Raw genomic sequence first — 8742 nt, forward strand, 5'->3', positions numbered from 1 at the left:
GTGATGGCCACATTGCAACTCTTGTCAATATTTACAGAAAATAGTACACTTCGTTCATCATCACAGAAGTGGGGAATGTACACTGGGTCAACCAGTCAGTTTAAAATCAAGTCCAGGTGACACTGAAGTTAAAAAGAAAACAGACATCAGCATCACAGAATGCATGAATGCAGAGGTGCTATTGCCGAGGACGGATGACAAGAAACCGTTCAGCAGCGTTTCCCTAGTGCCGACAGGACCATGAATCCTACTGCTGAGCAAAGAGAGAACTTGGGGATTCCAGAGTGGCAGCAGAGATTTTATTGAAGATAGCAGTAGTTTTAAGCTTTTAACATGACTGAAGATTCTAAGGGCCCAGGAAAGGTATCTAGGAAGTGCAAGACTTCTGTCTGTAGGATCAAATTCACTACAGAGAATCCTTTTTCAGTAGAAATTCACTACAGTTCTATAACTTTAAAATAGTTGAAAGTTATTGCTGTAATAAACCGGTGATAAATGTGCCTGTAATCAGGTAAAGAAGAAGAAATAAACCTCATTAATACAACTTCCAGAAGAAATGGTTTAGTTTTAGAAAAGTAAAATTAACATATAACAGTAGTGATAGGGAGAGTGAATATATTTCTTTGTTTGTTTTCTAAAATTTGCTCATTATTTCACATACAATTATATGTAAAAAGTCACTTGCCCTGCATATTGAATGCAACAATGATACATGATATTGAACATGATATTGCTCTGATTTGTGCAAATTGACCATTTGTAGTCAGTACCCTGTCAACTTAAGCTTCCACTGTTATTTTAAACATAAATTTCTGTATTTTGAGAGGTCTTTAGGATCTATATACACATTTTTTAAACCAGCAGTTTCAGCAAAATTACTATGAAAATCAGTTAAAACATAATACCCCCTAGACTGATTAGTTAGTTTAAGGTTAAAGAAGACGTGTAAGGTATTTGATAAAGAAATCAAGATTAGACCTTTAATGAATTGATTGCCCTAAAAAACATGGAATATATTCACGTAATCATACATTTGGGGAGGAATATTGTGTTTAATGTTTAATAATACTGCTCCATAGACTATGCCCAAATGCAATTAGTTCATGCAAGTGTTAGTTCATAACTCTGTTCATGAAACCACTCTAACATCTAGAGCCAAGAAAGGCAGCAAAGAACTCCTCAGTTTACTGAAAGAGTCAACATATTTCTCCTTGGCATATTTTCATTTTAGTATTAATTGCAGATTATCTAGCAAGTATTTATCAAAAAATATCTGATAATATACAGGTTTTGGGATCTCTGAAAGCAGCAGAGTGAACGACATTGCTACAACACGAGGCAGTGCAATTGATGGAAGAGAGTGAAAGAGGACAGGAGGAGGCACTCAGGGTTTGACAAGTGGCATCCAGCATCAACACAGTGAAAAGTGCATAAGTTTTCAGAGTTATATTCCTTGATATTTTGCTTTTTTGATCCACAATTTCAGCAATGTAGGATTGCAAATTTTCACAGAAGCCTGTGAGTTTTAGAACATTACTTTTTCTGTATCAAAGGAAAAAATACATTATTTGAGCATGAAAGAAAATGTATGTTCAAAGACAAAAATTTCAACAATTTGATGACAGTAGCACATTAAGCCTAATCTGTGACTATTGGCACATTTCTCAGTAACAGCGAGGATGGTGTAACCAAGGATATAATGTTAGTTTTTCTCCTACTGATTCACTGCACCTCACCTCTGACAAAGTAAAAGTCCTAAAGAATATTTTGTCTGAGTCTGTTCCAAAGTCTAATTAGGAAAATCTTTTTTTTTTTTCTTAAAAAATCCATGCATTTTGAGGATATAACAAAGAGCAGGTTATAGCTGCTTAATAGGACTCATTTTTGTTAATTATTATATAACACTGAACTTCTAGCTATATTAACGCTTTAGAGATTTCTTTATTAATATCTATGACATCTAAGGTATGAACCATAGCTGTTGCATCTATTAAATCATCTTTTTTTCCATAGACGTTTAAGAGATTGAGATTTTATTATTGGGACTAATAAACAGAAAAAAAAAGATGTTACTCTGAAGTGTTTATATATCTTGAATACATTGTTTATATATCTTGAAATTTCTTTCAAAGAAGAGAGAAAGAGAGAGAATTTCTCTTTCCTTTAAGAAAGGAAATTCCTTAAATTTCTCTTATAGGAAATTTCATATATTTCCTTATATCCATTGTATATACATCTTTATGTATAACCATCTTATATGCATCTTTATGCATATCCATAAAAACAAGGATTTTATTCATTTTTTTGTTCAGGTGACTGTATTCTTCACATGACTTGTATAATCCAGAAATCCTGAAATAGGATTAAAATGGAAACAGTGCCAGATGAACCTTTGAAAGTGCCTTTAAAATTAGAAATAAGGCTGGCCAGGCTTATTTTTCTAGGAAAATAACAAAACTGTATCATTTTTTAACATTGTTGTGGACAGAGATCTTATGGCTCAGGACTAAGTGTTTGTTCTGCTAAATTTCTTATTTGTGCATGGTTTTCTTATAGGGAAGCATCTCTGCTGACAATATTGGGTGTGAAGGTAGAGACATTGCTTAAGTTAGAGACTTACGAGGTGTTGCTGATGTTCTCTGAAGTATTGAACTTGCAAGTGCAGTGCATATTGCAGTTTGCATTTTGAACAACACTCAGCACCTAGATTTTAAAATATCTAGGATACTTACAAATTAAATACTTAATGCAGGTAGGCTAAAGCAGACTTGAGAGAAGAAACAGGAAAAGGTAGCAATTTAGTACTACTAGACTTAGCAGCCTTCTTTTGGTTTCCTGCTTCTTCATGTAGGAAACCACACTCCAGGACTAGACCCAGAGAGGAGAGGAGCTTGTAGTCCCTGAGCTACACACAGTTGTGGTGATACTCTTTCACCCAAGCGAGGGCACATAACTGACTGTGTAGAGCACTTGGGAAATGTGCCCCAGGATCAGCAATGCTGGCCAGCAGTGATGAAAGAACCTAAGGAGAAAACTTAATATGGCAAAACACAGTAATGGCATATTCTTTATCAATATTACCACCTAATTTGAGAAAATGCATGTTCTTCCTATACAAGTGAGAGCTGGAAAGAAAGAATACAGTAGTTTAACATCACCAAAAAAAATGTAATAAATTACTCTTTCCAGGAGAAAAGTTTGCTATGAGCTTTTGGCTAAAGTCTAAGGAAGGTTTGGCCACAAAAGTCTGACTGCAAGAGGAAGAGGTGCCTGATGGACATCATCAGGAACTTGCTTTTGGCATTACATAGATGATTTAATGTTGATCTTTATGAACAGGCAACCTGCCAAGGATTTCAGTGATGCTGAAGTCAATGATACATCAGTGGCAACCCAAAGCCTGTTTCACTTTAACATGAAAAGTAATACTGTACTCAGTTAGGATCAGACCTTAAAAGAAAAAGTACTAAAATTAAATTCAACACAGCCATTGTTTGTATCTATCGCAGGAAATTTACTAAAAGGATGAAAACATTAAAGTAAAAAAGAATCAATGACTCTGACAATGCAAGAACTTCTTTATTTATACAAAAGATGGGACGACAACTAGAATAAAGAAAAAATATAAGAATATATATAGTGTATGTGTGGAACATTCAAGCTGAAAATTAAATCAGAGGGACAATGAAAACAGTCACATGCATAAAAAGAATCTAAAAGAGATTTCAGCTGAAAATCTACTTGCATTTCTAAATATATTCACATATTCTACTGAATAGCTTATAGTGAACAATAGTAATTTTTGTAAGTTCTCAGGATATCAGCAGGAGAAGGACTAAAAAGGACAAGTGGGTCATGTGAAGGGCATGAAGGGATTCATAACAACATTTTGGAGGAGTTTGGTAATATGTTTGCCACAATTTTGTCACAGAGATTTGGGGAGTTAGCTAAACATTTTGCAAAAATATACAGGGGACGAGGAAAAGTAAAGCCCAGTAATAAAGTATTAATTTAAATATCATAAAGTTTTCTTTTTTATTGTTATTCTGTATGGAAAAGTACTTCTGAAACACAATATGAAATTGATAGATGTTTACCTCACATTCATGTGTATTTCTTCAGAAACCTTCGCCGTAGCTTAGAAGCAGCATATCTGCAATATGATGCAGGGGTTGCTATGGTGAGTTCACATCTCATATTTAATGCTGTACCTGAGTAAATAGACATTGTAACAACATGTTAGAAGTGCTATTAGTAAAGTTATGTCAGCATTTCTATCATAAATAATTGTTCTTATACTGAAAATTGGCTAAAAATCTGTTCCTAAACCCAAATTAGACAAGTTTTTACACTTCTTCAGAACTTTTTCTTCATAGCTTTGAACACTTTCTGAAAACCTCTGTTTTAAGTCAAATTTAAAAAAAAAAATCAGTGAGCTAGTACACTCGAGAAGGCAATGATTTTAAGTCAGTTATAGCACTTTTCATTTAGAAAAAAAATCAAAAAAATTGGGGAAAGTTGATTTTCTTTTCACTGTTCAAATCTGTGCCAATGGGCATTCAGTCAGGCATTAATTGCATTACTTGTTTTACAGCCCTTCAGTACTGCCAGAGTGATATAAAGAGACTTTTGTATAAAGGAGAATCAGGCCCCTAGCTCTAGTATTTAATGATTCAATTTAACTAAATGGCATCAGAAATTTAACTTGTAGACTCCAGCACATGCTTTTCGAGCAATTACTTGAGTGCTCTCCAGGATAACATATAAGAAAGCAGTGCATTGCTAGAAGTAATCAAACACGTTTATCTTTTTGGCACCTATTTATTTTTCTAATCATTAACTTGGAAAAAGAGTAAATAACTTTCAGAGTAGGTTTTCTTCTTTATGAGATCCCCTGTGTATATCAGGATAACTCTTGCATTATTCATTTGTATAATTTTTTTTTGGGCTGATTAAATATTTTCCTCTCATGAATTCCTTTTTAATTAAAGCAGCTTTTGTAAGAAATGTCTATATTCCTAAAAATCCTTATTTCCAAATAGTAATATTATTCAAATAAAACTTCTACAATCATAGTTTTAAGCACATTTTTATCTGAGGATTGTAGAGGTTCAAGTTGGGAGACGAAAAATCAAAATTTATCAAAAAGCAAGGAAACATACATCCTTGTCCAACCTTCCCATAAGATCTGATTATTATGCAAGGTCTTGTATATAAGCTTGTACATTGATTTTATGAAGACTGTAGGTTTAACTGGAACTGTTTCTTCATGACAGCCAGTAACAGTGGATGCCCATTACTGTATTGGCTGAACAGTGAGACTGAACAAACACATCTTTCCCGTAAGTCAGGAAGAACACGGTTGAATGGAGAAATTCAGACAGCTCATAAATGTACATCATTAGATGGCAATGAGAAGGGAAAGATATTTTTTGAGAACTTACTCAAATTTAGCCAAAAAAAAAAAAAAAAGAGAAGATATACATTACAGACGTTTACTCAACATATTCTATAGAAGCTGTTTTCTTACACAGAATTAATCAAGGTCCTTCAGGTTTAATGAGATCGTATACATCCTTGAAATAGTTTTGATGGGACTTTTGGTTGTGGTGGTTGTTTTAAAATGCTACAGTATTTGGATGTTACTGCCTAACTATTTGTTCAGTTTCTGCAACTTCATATAACAGGATAAATATTCATCTCCACAATATCCAATATCATGGCACTAAAAGAAGACAAGAAGTAGAGCTGCACTCTAGAGCTGCAATGCTAGAAAGTTTAGAAAATGCTATCTAAAAATACAAATAAAGGAATAACAGAATATATTGAAGTCTATATGTTTTAAATAATACAGTGTAGTGAATACTACATGTTTCATAGTACTCAGCTATGAGAAAAATATGACTAAAACATCAGCCTATTCACTTTTCAAGAGTCATCACCATAAGGTATTAATAATTAATCATTTCTTTCATTTATGTCTCTGTATTTGCATTTTCCACAGCAGTTATTTTTAGGTATGTATAAAGAAATCCTTCTAAGACTGAAGGTCAGCATGTTTGATTCTTCCTTTTGTTTCTTCCAAAGTTTCTATGAAATTGGAACAGTAATTTACAGAACACTTTTAATTGCTACTATCCCCACTCTTTACATTTTCTGCTTTATTTCTTTACATTATCCAGCATTTAGTTTTGAAAGTTTAAGTGTGGTTTCAGAAATAAATGTAAAAAATTATAAAGGAGGAGAAAATCCATGATAAATTAACAAGAATCAGAAAATATTGCTAGAATTGTAAAACCAAAGGTTAAGAGTCAAAGAATAAACTGTTGCTTTCTCAAGGTCACCACAAGTGCTGTGAGGAGACATGATTTCATGCTTCTTCTTTTAAAATAAATTGGTGATCTCTGATTAGTGATACTAAGAGGAGCAAAATTACTAATTACCAAAAGAAAATGACTTTTTTTTTAGCCTTTCTTCCTTTTATAACATAAACCTTAGAGGACGATAAAGTTACTCGGACAGAATTCCCTTTGACAGCAGTAAGAGTTTAGCCTGAATTCATACCTCAGAATTCAGTCCATGTTCCTACTTAATGGTTTATTGCCTACAGACACCAAAGCAGGTGCAGATACAGAACAAAGGAGAATGCAAAAGCCTGGTAGACACTTTTTGTTTTGTTTAAAATAGGTGGCACAGGACACCCTCTCCTCTTAAAAGCATTGCTTATCTTTCACTCTGTCATTTATTTGGAAATTTTACTTTGTCATTTTACTTTGGAAAAAAATGTTCCTACTCCAAGAAAATATCTTCCTTACCCACATCTTCTTCCAAGCAAGAGCAAAGTTGATGACATGCATAAATGCTAAACACACGAGTAGAAGGAATGTTGGATCAAGCCCCTTCTTACAACTTACATCCCTGGCCAAAAAAGGAGGAGAGAAGGTGTGACGTCATCTCAACAATGTTCCATTAACGTCCTGCCATTTGACACTTCAGATTCCTTTTTTTGGAGCTTGAATTGCTATAGAAAGTGACAAGCCACCTCCAAGAGAGAAGGAAATATTGAAGAAATTTCTCCTGCTAATTCAAGTTTCGTGTTGACAGGTTGAATGAATTCCCATACAGACATTGGCAGAAAAAAAGCTAGAGCAGAGCCCAGAAAGGAAGTGAAAACTGGCCAGTATGATTGGCTCAGGAGACAGATACTTTTACCTCTAAGTCACAGCATTGAACCTCGCCCAGGACAACGGCAACTGAAAAAAAATCAATGCTATCACTGGCTGCTGCTGGAGATGTTCCGTGAAATCAATCGATAGCTAGTCCAGCTACCCACATCATAAAAACCTTTGTCATCTTTGTCACCAATTTGTGGTCTAAGGTAAATCAGAATAAAACCTGGAAGAAATCCTGTATCTTGGATTGGACTGATATCCTCTGTACAGCAGCTCTTGATTTCCTCTTGCCAAAGTGGTGAAACGAGAGTAGCTAGATAATATCGAGCCAAATATGGATAAGTATGAGCTCCATACACAAACACTTCTAGAAATAGAAGTATATTCACTTTCAAATAGAATTATGACCGAGCAGTACGCAGAGACACAGAATCTGCATAGGAATAGGGATGTTTCCCAAACTCCGACCCAAATAATACTATAGAAAGCAAATTTCTCACTTACCATATTATGCTACTTGCAAAAACAAAATATATTTTGTCTTCGGAGTCTCTTTGTTTTGCTTAAATGGAGGTGGGGAGAAATGCAGTTCATTTCATCAACATGTTTAAATAGTGCCTTTGAGAAAGGATTCAGAAGCAAATATGTACCGTTGCACTGGGCAGCTGCTCTTGCGGATTTCCAGTTAAGCAAACATCTATTGCAAGGTATGTCTCGTAATGAGGTTGTTTTCTTTAGACTTTTTTTAAGGTCATGGACATAACCTGGGAATTGTGCTTTTCAGTTTTACGAAATTAGTAATCAATATTTGTGCAAAATTACGTAACACCATATAAATAATAGCAGTGCACACCATGTAGTGCAAAAAAAGTTTGTTTCCTGTGAGACATTTATATCCAGATTTTGATTTATATTGTGCTTAACAAAGTCAAAATGAACAAGTTACAAAACTTATAAAATGATAAATATATTTTAAAATACTATGCATAAAGAGGCACATAAACTAATGGTTCAGAAGTAAATTAAATATAATTCTGTTCTAACAGTACTTGTATATCTAATTTTCCATTACATTTCAATAAGAAAGAGTGAAGTAAAAAACACCTTTGCAGGATTGATGTTTATTCATTGCATTGTATTTGCAGTCTTCTTTGGCATGCTCATTTCAGTTGGTGAGCAAAGAAAAAAAGCTTTTAGTAATATAAATTAATAAAAAGAAATAACTGCCTATTGTAAGTCAAAAAAATATTTTTAAGTAATAATAAAAATATATATACTAACAAATTTTCTCACTAAGCACCATCTTAACCAGCACCATAAATGTATTTTCTTTCAGCTACAAAAAGAATGATCCTTTTGCTATGTACTTCTTTCCTGAGTGCTTTATAGCTTTTATGGAATTATAGGCGGTTCCCACCTTCCATACCCTGATTTTAAGTCAGGTGCTGAAACTGCAGTGAAGAGCCTGGCTTTGTTCATCTCCAATGCTCAGCAGCTGTGTTTGAATTGAGAGCTTGATTGACAATTATCTAATCTTAAGAGATGCCTGATTACCTGGTCTATGAAAAGA

The 8742-nt window shown here is 34.0% G+C and overlaps 1 long non-coding RNA gene across 2 annotated transcripts in view; it reads right to left on the reverse strand.

Moving 5' to 3' along the window:
- The window catches only part of LOC112956816, a 43000-nt gene extending 35296 nt beyond the window's left edge, over window positions 1–7704 (reverse strand). For both annotated transcript variants that reach the window (XR_003251113.1, XR_003251112.1), the window contains exons 1-2: window positions 7677–7704; window positions 4098–4211 (exon numbers count right to left, since the gene is read on the reverse strand). This is a non-coding gene — a long non-coding RNA (uncharacterized LOC112956816). The remainder of the gene's footprint in view (window positions 1–4097; window positions 4212–7676) is intronic.
- Between the last annotated feature and the right edge of the window lie 1038 nt (window positions 7705–8742).

Source organism: Nothoprocta perdicaria, unplaced genomic scaffold (genome assembly GCF_003342845.1).
Source record: "Nothoprocta perdicaria isolate Ctin4 unplaced genomic scaffold, notPer1 scaffold_67, whole genome shotgun sequence".
NCBI classification, from domain to species: domain Eukaryota; kingdom Metazoa; phylum Chordata; class Aves; order Tinamiformes; family Tinamidae; genus Nothoprocta; species Nothoprocta perdicaria.